The 17297-nt window shown below is 37.6% G+C and overlaps 1 protein-coding gene across 7 annotated transcripts in view; it reads right to left on the bottom strand.

Annotated features, from left to right (window-relative positions):
* Window positions 1-6018: 6018 nt before the first annotated feature.
* The window catches only part of METTL25 (methyltransferase like 25), a 137240-nt gene continuing 125961 nt past the window's right edge, over window positions 6019-17297 (bottom strand). For 2 of the 7 annotated variants that reach the window (XR_566581.2, XR_005836693.1), the window contains 4 exons: window positions 15514-15598; window positions 10412-10519; window positions 9226-9304; window positions 6019-7262 (listed from right to left, as the gene is read on the bottom strand). The gene's annotated coding sequence lies outside the window, so the exon portion shown is untranslated. Of the gene's footprint in view, window positions 7263-9225; window positions 9305-10411; window positions 10520-15513; window positions 15599-15626; window positions 15795-17297 lie in introns of those variants that run through there. The other 5 variants (XR_566578.2, XR_566577.2, XR_566579.2 and 2 more) reach the window with 5 other exon arrangements.

Raw genomic sequence — 17297 nt, 5'->3', positions numbered from 1 at the left:
AGAAAATGGAAAACAACCACAATAGCTAACACTCTTGTGGCACATTATACGTACCAAGGCCTGTGTTCAGTGTTTCCCATACATCAACTCATGGAATCATCACAACTCTATGGGCAGGACCTATCTTTATTTACCTTTTCCAGTTGAGGAAACTGAGGCATAGAGAGTTAACTAACTTGACTGAGGACACATAATTGTAAGTAGCAGAGTGGGGATTTGAACCAACGCAGTCCAGCTGTAGTAGTCTAGCTGGGCTTAAAAACACTAAGCTATCACTGCAAGAGATAAGGTAAGAGAAATTTAAAGGTAAAAATCACTATGTTTGAACTCCAATCTTAATTGCAATTTGGAAAGTCAGGGGAGTGGATACTATCCTCAGAGGAATATTCTGCTACCTCAGGGTCATGAGGTCTAATATCCTCAGGGCCAATTAGAAACATCACTGAAAGGAGAACACTGCCTTCTCAAACTCAGTTCCTTTTTCTACTCTGAATAACATCGTGGAAACAGAGCCTTTTTATCACAGAAAATCTTCATCGTAAGCTGTGATGGTAACGGGAGTTGCAGGGCAAGGAAACCACCATGTGTGGTGGGGACTGCGTTCAGGAGAGGGCATGCCCCATTGAAAAAGGGCCCGCTTCTCAACTCTAGCTTATTATTGACATGTAGAAATGAGGGCAATTCCAATTCTTAATAGTGTAATTCCCCAACGCTTAAAAGTTCAACAATTAACTCAAATATTAAAAACAAACAAATAAAACCCACTGTCCGGGCCAAAGTAAGACTTCAAACCACAAGTGTGTGACCCATACTTAAGCAATTTTCTCTTTAGGCTAAATCATCTTAATTCCAAACTTTTCCACATGGATCTCTGGGTCCAGACCTTTAATGAGGATCATGGCTGTATCCTTGAACTGGTGTCAAGCTTTGCAGTCATCTGTAGCTGATAGGAGTTACAAATTTAACTTTCAGAAGCTGAAGTCCTACCTGGCAGACAGTTACACTATGTTCAAGCTTAATGCCCTCCTCATGCATGTTATAAGAAATGTCTGCTTTATATTATAGTAGGCAAGCTCTACCCAGACCGGCACCATTGATAAGTGTTTTTCCTTAATGGAAAAGCGTATTTTCATAGCTTTTCCAGGAATATCTTGATGCCTTTAATGGAGCCATAATCCGTTCCCTTATTTAATCTTAAATCACACAATGCTTATTTCACTGAATATAATGGCTTATGCACATTCACTAATGGCCCCTAAATAAAAGACCTTTTTTAAAATTTGAAAGTGCTTCAGAGTACACAACGAGGAAAAGAACAAACAGAAAAATGCCAGTTGTTTAGCTGAAGTGAAAAATAATAATGCTCAGAACACTGAAACTTGAGTGATAAATCACTGTAATAAAATAATTAAAAACATTCGTCATTCTGACAATCTGAAATAGTATTTAAATTGTTCAGACATTTTGCTAAAAACCTACCTAAAGAACCTTCAGATCCTACAGGAAACCATTTTTTATAGAACAATATTTTAAAATATTTTCCAAGAGAATCTATTCAGAAAATAGGGCCTTAAATGGAATTTCAAAATCAATCAAAATTTATTGCTCAAATTTGACTTTTATGTGTTCTGGTCGGAGTTCATGGACTCTGCACAAAGTGAGCATTATTTTGAATATTTTCAGTTGGTTTAATATATAGTGTCATAAATAAAGGACAAGTTGTCTTCAGAGGCCTGCCTAGGAGTTTGGAGTGTGAAAAACATGGCAGTTTGGCACTGAAAAACAACTCTCAAATGAAAATTAAATAATTATATAGAAGGACAAACAGGACACTGAATTCTTAGATGTGGAACTTTATAAAACATCAATTAAAACTAAATCACAAAACCCTAAATACGGTGTGGTATCCCGGCTAGATCATACAACAGAAAGAAGACATTCGTGGAAAACTGTTGAAATATGCGTAAAGCCTGCAGTTAATAGTAATGTACCAATGTTGGCTTCTTGGTTTCGACAAATGCACCGGAGGACTGTAAGATGTTAACATTAGAGGAAACTGGGTGATAGGTATATGGGAGTTCTATTTTTGGAAATTTTTTGTAAATCTAAAATTATTCCAAAATAAAAAGGTCATTTAAAAAAATCACAGAACAATCGGTGTATTGATCTGTGCTCTTAAAGCATCCAACAGAATACGGTAGGCTGACAAAATTCACATGCAGCTAAGTGCCATTCATTATGCACGTGTGGGTGATGTGTGTATGCGAAGTGGACAGGTGGGAGATGTGTGAAAACAGTTAACACATGTCAATCTTTTCCTTTGAGTCCTGCTGCTCCAAGTTTAAAAGGATATAAATGAGGGTGGAAAGTGAGTTCCTAAACATCTTATTCATAAAATAAATATTAATAAAATATATTAGTAAATAATAAATATATTTAAACTTTAGGAATTTGTCACTGTGTTAAAAAAGATAGGTCATCATAACTGGACAACTTTCAACTTTTGCTTTTATTTGTGCGCTTTTGATTTTTTTAAAAGTTTTGTGTCTTTTTGTGATATCTTCAAATATATACTAATGAAATTGATTACACTTTGTTTCCAAATTCTATAAACCACAACTTTATACTCATTTCTGTCCCTTCACCAAAAAGACTACATTGTGATGGGTTTCTCTTTTGCTGTATAGAACAGAGGCATTAATGAGGTGGATGAAACCTATGTCAGCATGTTATATTTAATAGGTCTGCTTTCAGGCAGGATAGAGTAGGTCATGGCAAAGCCAACACATTCACTGCAAAACCAAAAGAAGGTAAAAACTACAAAACACATATTTTAATGATGTCAGAGAGTAAGGAAATAGCATAAACAAAAATTCCAGAGAAAGGAGAACCACGTTAGGAAATAGGCTGGCAATTGTTGGCCATCATTTTGCTTTGGGTTTGAGAATTAATCTTGACTGAAGCAGAGAGATTCCACTGGGGAAAAGAGATCCCAGCAGATCTTTTAGCTTTCTTTTGGGCTAGAGGAATCAAAAGGAAACGTGTAGGGTCTCAGTGATAGATGATAACGGTGGGACAGCTGAAATGCAAGAAGAGTCTGAACTTGTGCCAAATGACATTCTGATATGGTTGAAATCTCAAGAATCAGGATTAGGACACACGGATCCAACTGAAACAAAGGGTGGATTAGATTCAAGGCACCAAGTACTCCTACCTCACCACCTGCTAGAATTGCAGCAGCCAACTGTGTCCCCTTTCTACTGCTGTACAAACACCAATTCCTGTGTCAAAGTGTCCAGCAAATGGAAACCATCAGAGGAGCAACCTCAGGTTCAGCGGTGATGGTACTGTGTGAGTGAAGAGGGTGAGGCTCCTTCCTGGAGACCAAAGGAATCTCAGATAGCCCGGGGCGGGGTAAGGGGGCTCATCTATAGATTGACCACTGGGTGCTCTGAAGACATCTCATGCTCCACGAGGAAAATGTATACCAGTTGTCAGTATGACTCCACCCCAGATGACATTAAGAACTGATTCCTGTGTGGGACTTCAATCTTCTGGATTAGTAGGTGTAACATTTTTCTCTCTCTCAGTAAAGATGAATTCAGGATATTTACCTTGAGGGAGCCAGAATCTTTAATTCATACACAGAGTTGCATTAAAGAATAACAGGAGCAGCTCTGTGCTGGAAATTGTGCAAAGGTAATAGAAGAGCCGAGCTGCCGTTAGTGATTCAAAAGTGGCATCATTTCTTGATGGGTTCAGTCACTTTTTTTTTTTTAATTTGTTTTTATACTCCACTATTCTTGGCTTTACTCCAACATGCATTGTTCTAAGAAGTCACGAAGGGAATGTCAAATCTAGCTTCTTGGTGCACTTCATTTGTCACCAGAAAAGAACAACTTAAACCTGAATCACCAGAAAGATTTGCTCCTGGGCCTGTTAATTACAGTGAAATTGAAGAATTGAAATGCAATGTCATGACCTCAGAGAATATTTCATTCCCTTTATTTCACCCTCATCTGAATGTATAACCAGCCATATTTCACAGTCTGGGGTTTACTTATTGAAACAAAGCAGGTATGTGGCACATGATGTAATCTCTAAACCACTTCAGCTTGTCCTATTTGTCAGTCGAGGTGTGCGCTCAGTTTAGAACAGCTTCTGCTCACTCGGGTCTCTCTCATACGCTCGGTGGTTGAAGAGTTAGATTTATATAAAGTTCTTGACACCACAATAAAAGAGGCCACATTTATATGAACTGCGAAGTGCAATAAAAGACTCAGAAAACCAAATAAAATCTTGAGGAACACTGCCAATATATGGGAAGACAGTATAGCATATATTTTTATTTTATTTTGCTTTGCTGATTTGTATACTGAGTTCTCATAAATGGAAAAAAAATGGCACATTCTAAAAAACTGTTAAAAGTAGCATTGGACTGTTTTGTTTAATGAAGGGCTCAATTTGAATTCTGACTATAAACAATAGGAAACTGGGGTCATTTTAGGAGTTAATTTGTCACAAGTTTTTCCGATTACAAAGAAGCATTTAATTTATACACTTTTATTCTTATAAAAGTGTCTAATAGAGGAAAATAAAACACCAAACATCAATAAATGTTATTTTAGCAAATATAATTTTTAGATGTACTATTACTTCACATATATAAAACATATGGCATAGAGGAATATGATATATTTAAACATAAATCCATTTAGAAATATTAGCTAGATCTTTTATCGCATCTTTCCCACATGGGTCAACTAGAAAGTCTATAATAAACAGTAGTTGCCATATGTTACAGATTAATATTAGTTGCAGATAATTTATAATTTTTAGAACCAAGTCAATCTTTCACACAAGTTTAGGTTCCTCTGTTACTTCCTTTCATAATATCCTGTTTATCCTTTCATTTTATTTGTTAAATTATAATAATTGATGAATTGTGCAATTTTTGTTAAAGTGCTTTTCCTGTTATGTTCTGAACTTCATAAGGTCTGGGATTATGTTTTCTTGCTCACTACACTTTGCTTAATATGTAGCCCAGTGCTTAAAACATAGATGTGCTCAATAAAGCTGTGCTTAATGAATCAAGAACTGAAAGATCTGCACCAGGGGTGGCAACCTATGGCTCAAATCCAGTTTGTTGCCTGCTTTCTACAGCCATCACGTTAAGAATGCTTATTTTTTTCTTCTATTTTTAACTGGATCTATTTTTCAAATGGTTATTTAAGTACCTAAATAGCAGCCTCAGTTTTGCTTGTTGGCCCATAAATTCTAAAATATTTACTATTTGGCCCTTCAAGAAAAATGTTTCCTGACCCTGATTTAGACCACCCCTGTCCAAAAGAACTATGGCAATGATGGAAATATTACATATCTGTGCCCTCCAACAGGATAGCCACAAATCACATATGGCTATTGACCACATGAAATTTGTCAAGTGTGACCAAGAAATGCAACTTTTCATTTTAACTAATTTAAATAAGCCCATGAGGCTAGCAGCTAGCGTATTAGCAGCTGGTCTAGATGTACAAAAGAATAGACATCGTGTAAACACAGTAAACACTTACTTGGAGATCAAACATATCTTTGGCCTTTCTGGCAAAAAATTGAATAAAAAATAAAATAAATGATCACCAGTTCATTAAAACAACTAACATTATGACAATACAAGACCCAAAGGTAAAAATTAATTCATTTAATTTGGCAGTTACACAGAAACTCATTTAAAATAAGTGGTAAAATAAGTGGTGGTTGGTTCTTCATTCTATGAGCTATAGATTTTATTTATTTATTTGACAGAGATAGAGACAGCCAGCGAGAGAGGGAACACAAGCAGGGGGAGTGGGAGAGGAAGAAGCAGGCTCATAGCGGAAGAGCCTGATGTGGGGCTCGATCCCGGAACACCGGGATCACGCCCTAAGCCGAAGGCAGGCGCTTAACCGCTGTGCCACCCAGGCACCCCAATCATTCTATGAGCTATAAATGAAAAAAAATTATTTTGGATAAGGCAGATGTTACTGTTCTATTAGCAAGTAAATGAAGGACATTGCTTTTATGAAGATTTTGAAGCTTCTCTGCTTTATTGAAAGACACATCACTTATTTACAAATAAATTCTTGAAATACATAGAATCCTATTAAAGCAAAATGTTCTCTAGCACAGTAGGAAAACATTACAGCACATAAACAAAGTAAAAACAGCGATATAATCCAACAGTATCCTCAAACAGCATTAAAATAGGTATTAAAGTGGCCTGAGAAGTAAAGATTCAAATTGCAAAGTGAAGTTTAAACACCCACATTCACATGTGATTTCAAGTCTTTAAGTTGAGAAGCGCTTATAAGGAAATCTGAAATGTGTGCTATTTAGGATTGAAATTGTTTGCTGCTGTTATTTATAACACAAAGTAAGTTTAAAAATTTAAAAATTAGAGTATATTTCTTTTCTTGCTTATACTGTTTCTTACATGTCTTATGTATGAAATAATATCTCCCTGAGTAAAACTACTTTGGCTACCGCCTTTTATTTCAAATGATTGTATCATTAGGGAAAAATCTGAAATCATGGTGGACAAATAATCCCTTAATGCTTTTTCTGGCTAGCAAGTAATTTGTCAAAGCAATCCAATTTCTAAATAGCGTACAAACTCAATAAGACACTGAGCCAATGCATCTGTTCCTCTCTGTAGAGTATGCACAAATGCCTTTCATTTGGGGGGAAAATCCAAAGACTGAACTCTCTGAAAGGACAATTTAGTTGTAGTCACAAAATATAATTTATAATGTCTCTCTGATAAAACTTTAGAATTTTTTAAGAAGTCAAGTTTTATTGAGATACTATTATTTAATATGCAGCAATATTCACCCTTTTTAAGTATACTGTTTAATGAATTTGACAAATATACAAATTGTGCATTCACCACCCCAATTAACATATGGGACATTTTCATCACCCCAGAAAGTTCCCTTATGCCCCTTTGTAGACGATCCTTTCCTTTACCCACAGCCCACTGGCAACCAGTGATCAATCTGTTCGTCTCTACATTTTCGACTTTTCTAGAATGTCATATAAATGGAACCATATAGAATGTAATCTGTTGTATCTGTCTTATTTCACTTAGCCACTTAGTGTAATGCTTCTGAAATTCATCCATGTTGTTGCATGTACATGTAGTTCATTGCTTGTTGTTGAGAAGTATTCCATCATATGAATACATCACAATAATTTTATCCATTCTGCTGGTGATAGACGTTCAGCTACAGGAATAAAGCAACTATTAACATTTGCTGTGTGGACATGTTTTCATTTCTCTTGGGTAAATATCTATGAGTGGAATTGTTGGGTCATATGGTAAGTACATGTTTAATTTTATAAAAATCTGCCAAACTATTCTCCAAAATAACTAAATCATTTGTATTTGCATGAGCAATCTTTAGAGCTCCAGTTGTTTTATGTGGGCTCTAACAATATTATCAATCCTTTTAATTTTAGTCATTTGAAAGGTTGTGTAGTGGTATCTCCCTGTCTCCTTGTGCTTTTAATTCATATTTTCCTGATGATTAACGATGAATATTTTTACACGTGTTCATTGCTGTTTGTATATCTTTCTTGGTGAAATATTTGTTAAAATCTTTTGCCTTTCTTTTTACTGAGTTTGTCTATTTATGTACTCTGCATACAACCTCTTTATCAGGTACGAGCTTTGCTAATTTTTTTTCTTTTACCAATCTGTGAACTGTCTATTTTCTTAACAGTGTCTTTTGAAAGGCAGACATTTTAAATTTGATGAAGCCCAATTTGTGAAATCTTCACTTATGGTTGTTTTTGGTGCCTAAGAAATCTTTCCTTAACCAAAGGTCACAAATACTTTTTCCTATGTTTCCTTCTAGTAATTTTTTACATTCAGATCAAAGATCCATTTCAAGTAACTTGTACGCGACATGTGGTAAGGGTTAAGATTTTTTGGTTTTTCATTTTGATATGCAGTTGTTTGCAACACTTGTTGAAAAAAGTATTTAAACCCACTGAATTGCTTTGGCAGCTCTGTCAAAGTCAACTGGTGGAACAGGTGTGGGCTGATTGCTGAGCTCACTAGTCTGTGCCATTCATCTGGATAAACCATCTTTAAACAAATACCACCCTGCTGTCATCACTGTAGTTTTCTAGTAAGTCTTGTAAACTGTTATATTTTATATAAATAAAGTGAATATTTACATCCTTCAGAAACCAAAGTACCTCTAAAACAGTTGTTTACTATAGCGTGTAGGTAGAGGCCTGCACTGATTTGAGAAGATACCATTCCTCCAAAGATGAAAGAATTGCTATTCTTGGTAGTTACTTTAGGTGTTCTGTTTCCCTGAGTTCCATAGACAGGGGTTTACTGAGCCCAGGGGATCCACAGATAGAATTCAGGGCATCCGTGATCTTGGATCTTGGAGAAAATGTTCTTTATTTTCACTAACTGCTAGTTGTAATTTCGGGTTTCCTTCTGTTATAAATGTGGATAATAAACCTCAGTAGTATTGGCAGTACTTGTAACTCTTGCCAGTAGAAGGTACAGATATCTCCATGTCACATTATAGTTATGGTCGATATCTTCAAATATTGTTGACATTTATTGTTACTTAAAAATTAGAGTTTTAGGACGTGATCTTTTTATTCGATGAGTTAATAAAGAAACACACATACTACTAAATCATAACTTAAAAAAATTCTTTTAGTAACGATCTCCATATGATTGGTTTCCTTTGTCATATTATGTATTTCACTTTGTATTTAAAAGAAAATGTCTGAGAAGAGGCCCAAAGATGTTTCCAGATGGCCAAAGGGGTCCATGGCACAGAAATGGTTTAGATTTGCCCTCTGTATTCCCACTTCACAGACCTACTACTTGGGCTGTCTTTCATTAAAAGTATCTTTACTACTACAGTTTAGAATATTGCACTACGACCAGCTCTGCCTTATTTCATCTTATACTATATACAATCATAATATATTGTGTATTATTTCATCTTATTAAGAAAGGTTCAATAAACCTTTATTAAACATGTGAGATTAGACAATGCTGCAGGTCAGAATCTGGAGATTCAAAGGTGTATCACATGGTTCCTGCCTTTGAGGAACTTAGGTTCCACTAGGCAGAAAAGGAAGTAGGCATGCAATTTACAGTCTATGTGCCCTAATAAGCATACATGAGAGTGACCTAGATGATGTTCTTACCCTTCACGTGGGTGGTGGTGGAGGTGTGGGCAGAATATCAGCAAACGCTTCCCACAGGAATTGATACATATGAGGACACCTGGAGAATAAGAAAGCAGTTAACTAGAATGGGAAGAGACTATGTCACACAGAGGAAACATGAACAAGCATCCAAGTCATCTCTGCCTGGAGCACTGGAGCAGAAGAATGGCCAAGGGAGGAATCATGCATTGCCTATCCCTGACTCCCCTAGGAAGTGGCAAGGAAGACAATCATTCTCACATCGCAGAAACCGAAACAGCTTCCCATTCTTGATTAGAGTATTCAGGTTGCATTTATCAGTCTATTCGGACAGGCAAAAGTTCTTTCCCCCAGGTCCTTCTTTCCCCAGAAGCTGTTAAGTGCTGAGCCCTTGGCTGGTGGAGCCCTTCTTGCAAGGGCCCCTCCCTATTTCCAGTAGCCTTCTTTAGGGTGCCCTCCCCAGGCTCTCTCAGTGTGTCTCTTAGGCTGTAGCCAGCTTCCTTCACTCCTAGACTGGTGGATGGTGCATGATAATGCACTTAGCATGGAGAAAGGGTAGGGACACCCAAATACAGACTCATAGCCCCGATTTCTTTAGCACTTCAGCCCTGGGGGACCCAGTCTAGAGCAGTGAGGTCCTCTCCCATCCTGGATTGAATGAGTCATTTATTACATCCTAAACAGAGATTGTTACTAAAAAACATTCCTATTTAAACTGTCCTCAAGCCTGGCAGCAGCAGGGGCCGCTCAGCTAATTAGGGACTAATTGACTCTTTAGCAATGTTATCAGCTGTGACAGAGTCTTTCCTGCCTGTGTCTGCCAGGGTACGGGGACCATTCTTTGTGATGGGTTCCACTTTCACTTTATCAGAATCTAAATGGAGCAAATTCCAGCCTCATATCCCCGATATTCTCACGAAGATAGGAGTGTAGATGTAAATTCTTTATATTCTTGAGGGCTTCTGTTTAGTCTGGGAAATTGTTTCATCTTGCTCAGTTATCCTTATGGGAAACAGACAGCCTACCTTTTAGAGGTTTCTGCTTCCAATTACTGAGGTGACATTACACTTTCTAAGGAAGAGGACGGTGCCCTTTCTTGCTCTTGTGTAGGAGAGGATTTTTTTTTTTCGTTTTTGGTAGGCATTTTTAATTAATTATCACCATAAAATTTCCTGACTTCACTTACCTGGCATTATTCTTTTCTCTCAAAGGAAAGGCTAGTTTTTTCCCCATGGAGGATCAGTGTATTCATTTCCTTCCTTTTCTCCACAGCATGTTCTGAACGTGTTCACTGCTAGGCATAGGACAAACAGTAAAAGTGATATGTTTTCTGCCCCACCAGGATGGATGGAGGAACGCAAACATTTTAAAAGTAAGTGCGATAAAGTCATATTCATCTGTACAAAGTTGGGACATCATAGAAAAGACAGTGATTTATATGTGGAGGCAAGATCATAAATATTTATATGTGGAGGCAAGATCATAAATATTGAAAGACAATGTAGGAAAGTGTTGACTAGAAGAGAAAGGGATATTAGCCTTCAGCAAGAGGGAATGCTGAGGGCAACGTCCAGATGGAGGTAACATTTGGGATATTGTGGGAGTCACAGAAAGTCTGGATAGTTTGGAACTATGGTTAGATGGAGTGCAGCAAAAGATTATGTTGATGAAGTAACCAGGAAAAGCACCATGGAGGATCTGGATGCCATGCTAAAGAGTTTGGATTTTCCTGTAAGAAAATGGGAAGGCCATAGAAGAGTTATAGGCAGGGGTAGGAGATCAATGCCAAGGAAACCAGGAGGGTACTTATGAGGCCCTGAACTTAGACAGTAGAATGACAATGTCATAGAATGACAATGATTTAATGTTTCGAAGGGATTGGAAGGAGAGGAGTCTAGGGTGATTTTGGTTTTCAGTGGCAAGTGTCCTTCACTGAAAAGGCATATCAGAGGAAAAGTGCTTTTGACAAGAAAGTTTAATTTTAGACATGTTGATTTTGAGGTGCTAGGGGAATACCCATGGAGAATGGCAATGTCCATCAGGCAGTTGGGTGAACATGGCCAAAAGCTCAGAAGAGAGACTCAGGAGGGAGAACCAGCCTAGAAATTAAATCTAAGTGAGCATCATCAGATACAGGCAGTTTTGGAAGCCATGACCATGTTTTGGCTTCACATGGTCAAACATTGCCTCCAGAATTTTCCTATACATCATGACCTTTTAGCGCTCATGCCAAAGTGTTTTCTATTTCAAATTCCTAAGGAAGAGAGAATCTGATAGGTCTGACTCTTCTTTTTGAGCCAGGTCACATCAGAGATCTAGGCCACCTTGACCAGGTGTCTACTCTTACTCCTATCACCTGTGGTCTTAGGTATAAAATATGGCTGCCCAAGTTCATCCTTTGGCAGGAGATATGGGCAAGAAGAAAAAAATGTGGTCAAGTTGAATGACATCTATAGTTTAAGAAAGTTTAAAGATGGGAATCCTCAACAACGGCAGATGCCATAGCATTGTCAAGAAAGAGTCCTTTGGGTCTGATGATATGGATGCCAGTGAGGGCACTGGCCAGTTGCTGGGATGGCAGAGAGGCATCTGGTTGCTGTGAGTTGGCAATGAACGAAGGCAGGAAGTGGAGACATAGAGTTGTGTCTTCCCTCAACCACGATCTTAACCTCCAACTTTATAATATAAAGGCAAGGAAGGGGGGTGATATTGATACAGGTCAGAGTCTAGTGGTAGTTGTCCTTTTTTTCCCCTTCTCAAACATGTATTTTATTTTTTAGGTATCTGCCCTTGTTCTGAAGTAGAACTGTGGGTCAGGACTTATGAGCACAGATAACAGAATTACCCTTAGAAAAAGAAAGTATCTCTTTAAATGAGACTGTGGGAAGGAGGGCAGGAGAAGTGATGTGGGTGATCTGTAGGAAAGGTAAGAGGTTGGCAAAGGGCACCAAAGTCTACTCCGCAAAGTCTCTCTCCCTTCACTCCAAACCTTATCTAATACAGGCCTTTATACACCTTCTTAACCAAATGAACAAACAAACTCCTGTAGTGGCTGAAAGTCTGTAGTCATGAGGTTTTTCCCTGTTCCTGGAGGAAAAGGGGAGCAGGATATAATGAAATAGTACTGATCTTGGAAGTCAGAAAACCTGGGTAACCTTGGGAAGATCATGTACATGTCTTTGAAATCCACTGTAGGGTGGGAATATTTTACTTACAATGGCATAGGTATACCAATATACTATGGAAACTTAGAAGGAAAAATTAAGCCTGCTAAGGTCACTCGGGGAAGAGTTCCAGAGAGAGTGGCATTTGAGATGGGTCATGAAATGTGAGCAGAGCTTACCAGGCCAAAAGGTAAGGGAAAGGGGTTTGACTCAGGCTAAGTGTACAACATCGTACACAGAATGTGACCATCAGAGGCCTGGAATAATAATTATCATACACAGAAAGCAACCAACAGAGGCCTCTTATGGCCTCTGTTTGAATCGCCAAAAACTTGGAACTACACGTCTTCGCCTTGTCCCCTGAACAAAACACACGCACCCCCCATCAGCTAGCCCCAACACGCTCTTATGTCTAATACTGCTGTGTTCTTCTTCCTTCTTACTCATTCTCCCACTGCTGCTGTCCTTTTCCACTGAGGCCTTCTGGAAATCCTTTAGAGAAAACCAACTACCCCGTGCTATCACCTTTTTTTACCATACACCACCTTCCCCAAAGCTTAACATTTGTTTATTGTCAATTGATGCTATTTTCCTAAATTCTCTGAATAATGTTTTTTTTCAAGTACTCTCTAGATATTTTTCCTCAGTAACTACCTGAATACTCCTAACGTAGACAACCATTTATGGATCTTGAGCTCTAACTTTCCTATGGGCTCTATGTTGCATATTGGATATCCTTATCATTTGGATGTTGCACAGACACAGCATATCCAAAATTGAACAATAATCCTCCTAATTTTCAAGCAGCCCTACACTTTCTTTCTCGGTAAATGGCCATACTACTCAGCTAGCCACCCGAACTAGAAACTTGGGGGGAGGTGAAGGGTGGGGATCCTAGACTTCATTCTCTCCCTCGCATGTAATACACAATCAGTAACCAAGTCATGATAATTTTACCCCTTGAATTGATTATTATTATTATTTTCTTTTCCATTTCTACTTCCTCTACCTTAATCCAGGCATTATCACTTTTCATTTAGGTTTTTGAAATGGGCTCCTAACTGCTGTCCTGGCCTCCGGCTAGATTCTACTCCAATCCATCCTCTAGCCTATAGTCACAGTGATTTTTCTAAAATAGAAATATAATCACATCACTCTCTTCTTAAACTCCCTCAATGAATCCTTATGCCATGAGAGGAAATGTACCCCTTTAGCATGGCATTCAAGGTCTTCCAGATCTAGGATCTTGTCAAACCGCTTTGCAATCTTATCTCCATACTCAACATTCATATCAAATCTACCTTCAGGCCCCTATAGAGGCATGCTGTCTCATGTTTTTGAAATAATTGTTGCTCATCCTTATTGAGAGTTTACTATGTATAAACATCTCTGTTAATTGATCTATTGCTTCTCACAAACCCAAGTGGTCTGTTACTATTCCCACACCCCCCAGTAGACAGATGGAAAAAATGAGGCACAAATCAGTTAAGTAACCTAACCAAGTCACACAGCTAGTGAGGGACACAACTAGAAATTGAACTCTTATCAGTCTTTCTCTAAAATCCATTCTTTTAACCACTATACATAGCACTACCACACTGTCCCTTCTTCTGGAAGACCTCTCTTTTTTCACTTTGCTTACCTCATACTTACTCTTCATCCACTTAATCTGGCTTCTCCTTCCATCAAAATTCTGAAAAATCTCTCACAAAAAATATCAGTGAACTCCAAAGGAAAATTTTGCATTCTCTTCTCACTTGATCTCTCAAATGCTTTCAACCACTGGTCACTCCATAGGCCCTGAAATATCTTCTGTAGTTCATGTGATGATATATTCTTGGTCTTTCTAATTTATCCTGAATGTGCTTTCTCAGCCTCCTTTGTTGTTCATCCTCCTCTACAGAATCTTCATACTGGAGTCATTAAAGATTCAGTCCTAGTTTCCCCATTCTTCTCTCCCCATGCTTTTTGCAGAGTATCTCATCCATATCCTAGCTTCAATTTCCATCTATAGTCCATCTACAACTTCTAAACTTGTATTCATGCTTCCCTTTGTTCCATATAGACCCCCTACACACCAGTGCTTCTTTAACATTGCTTGAATTTCTCAAAAGCACCCTACACTCAACATATTCAAAATGGAATTGTCAGTTTTCTCCCAAATATTGCTCTTAGGTGTATCTTAGCACCTTTCATCTAGTCAAATGAGCTAGACAACTGTTATAGCCCATAGACCAAAGAGGACTAGGAAAGAACCCTGAAGTCCAAGTCAGATTTATTCCACTTACTGCAGCTGAGGGAATGCACTCCAGAGGAACTGTAGGTTGTCTCAATAAAGTAGAGTTTTAGGAGATTCTTACAGGATTTAGGACTGTATTACATGGTTATAGAGAGGATTTAATACCATGGGATCCAGTTTTGAATTGGAGGTTGTCAAAAAGTTAGGGAAATTCAATGACTGGTTTTGCTTTATTTTTATTTTTGTTAAAGATCGTTTATCTTATTTGAGAGAGAGAGATAGCATGTGTGTGCGTGTGCAAGAGCAGGGGGAGAGGGAGAGGGAGAAAGAGAATGTCAAGCAGACTTCACATTGAGCCCAGAGCCTGCCATGCGGCTCTATCTCAGGGCTCTGAGATCACAACCGGAGCCAAAATCAAGAGTCGGACGCTTAACTGACTGCACCACCCGGGTGCCCCTTTGCTTTTTTAAAAGAATAGGATGATTAAAGTGGGCTGAGGTGGTCACTGCTAAAGAAGTAGGAGTTAGTTACATGTTAGAAGAGAAGATGTTGAGAATGACCTTGTCTCTAGTTCTAACCATGCCATTGAGTGAATATTATCCATAATTGTTGTTTATTTTATATTTTAGTATCTCCAAGTTTTAGCTAGGTAATTTAGGGAAAAATGACTTGAAGTCTCAGCTTTAATTTTCCAGTATAAAAAAATAAAAGAATTATCTATTATTTCAGACAGAAAATTCAAAATTACATATGGCTTTAGTTGCACACATATTTTCCTTCACTTTAGTACTGAAACATTTTTTAGGTTTCTAAGAAAAAACCCCAAATATTATTCTAGCCATTTGCAAAAAGAGTTCCATCTGACTGGCAGACTATGATACCTACCCATTTAGAGGCAGGAAGAATCATCAATTGCTTGAGGTCTACAGGGTTACGCATCCACCAATATCTTGCTTTTCTCAAGAGGAAACTGAAAAAATGGAAGAAGACCAACACAGAAGACCCTCAAATGATCAAGTGGTAAGATAGTCGCTGTAGTGGTTAGGTGGTTAGACTCTTGAGCCAGAATGACCGGATTTGAATCGTGACTTCACTGTTCCATAGCTTTCTTCCTGTGTCCTCCTACTTGAAGCAAGTTGCTTGACCTCTTTGTATCTGAATTTCCTCTGAAGTAAAGGAGCAGAAATAATATAGTCCCTTCCTCTTAGGATTATTGTGAGGATTGAATAAGTTAATAAAGTGCTTAGAACAGCACCTAGCACAGCATAGGCACTCAATAAATATTTACTTGGCATTATTATTCTAACCTATCATGTCATTTGGAGTTTAAAAAACCTTTTAAAAATTGAGTAGTTGCCAAGGACACTCTGTATGAATGGTATGTATGTGTGTAAGAGAAATATAAAGTTGGAGTCACCTCTAAAATTTTTTAAACAGATCTGGCCACTCAAGAAGACTCCTTCAGAGAGAGCTGCTCAGATGCCAGCACATTTGAGAATAGTGAATCTGGAATTATATTAACATATTGGAACCTTCCATGGAGACTGGGATGGTGAAAGAGCAATTTGAATAGTAGACTTTCAAAACTGTCAAGGAAATTGATGATGTATTCCTGCTTGCCAGGAAGGGGCTTATGCAACACCTTTGGACTGAATACGAGGCCAATAAAAATGGAACTTCTGGGGAGATTCAATGAAATCTATAACTGAAGTGGCCCCATTCTTCTCTTCCTGTCAAGCTGGCCATTTTGATGTCTATTAACTAATACATGTAAGTGGGGTAAATATTTTTTTGATTATGACATCTGTTTAAATTGGCCTTCTGTGTCTGTTCATACTTTCAGTTAAACTATGCTGTTAGCATTTACTAGATTGGAGGTGATTTCTTTGGTCCAGAGAAGAAGTTTGCAACAAAGATTAAATTATAGATTATTTTTTATAATCATATGGAGCACATAAGAAAGTTCTTTTGTATTTATTTTTTTATTTCATGACTGGCCATTTGTGCTTTTTTGGAGGGTATGTTTGAATTAAATTTATTGGCACATTTATGTAGAAGACTTGTTATCTTAATTGATTTCTGTCATTCATAGATTGCTTGCCTATGTTTCCTTGTATTTTATGTACAAATTATCTAGGCTGGAGACTATTCAATAGGCTAGAAACAACCTAAAGGTCTAACAATAAAATAATGGGTAAATAGAATATATCTCATTAGGATGAACTTTTATGAAGTCATTAAAAATGATCACTATGAAGATAGTGTAGAATCATGGGAAAATGTTTCCTATATAATATTAGGTAAAAGAGGCAAAATACAAAAGGATATGTTGACCGTTAAGGCAAATACAAACAATGTATGCATTTAGACCAACTGAAAATAACTACTTGATAGTGGGAATATGAGTAATTTAAATGTATTTTCTTCACTTCTTTGTAACAAAAAAAGAAAAAGTAAAGAGCTTTAAATGGCATGACCAAATTATTTACTCATGAGCCAAATTCCTCACTCATTTTTCATGGATTTGTAAAAGTGACAGCTTGTGTGTTAAGGCAACTTGAACTTCAGCCCAAGAACCTGACTTGTTTGCCTCAATAGATTCACTGCATCTTGACTTCCTTAATAAATTCTGTGCAAACTCCAATGCCAATGGTTTGCTATCTTTATTA

The sequence above is a fragment of the Ursus maritimus genome, unplaced genomic scaffold (assembly GCF_017311325.1).
Source record: "Ursus maritimus isolate PB19 unplaced genomic scaffold, ASM1731132v1 scaffold_21, whole genome shotgun sequence".
NCBI classification, from domain to species: Eukaryota; Metazoa; Chordata; class Mammalia; order Carnivora; family Ursidae; genus Ursus; species Ursus maritimus.
The sequence above is the reverse complement of the archived record's forward strand: the minus strand, read 5'-3'. Positions and strand labels throughout refer to the sequence as shown.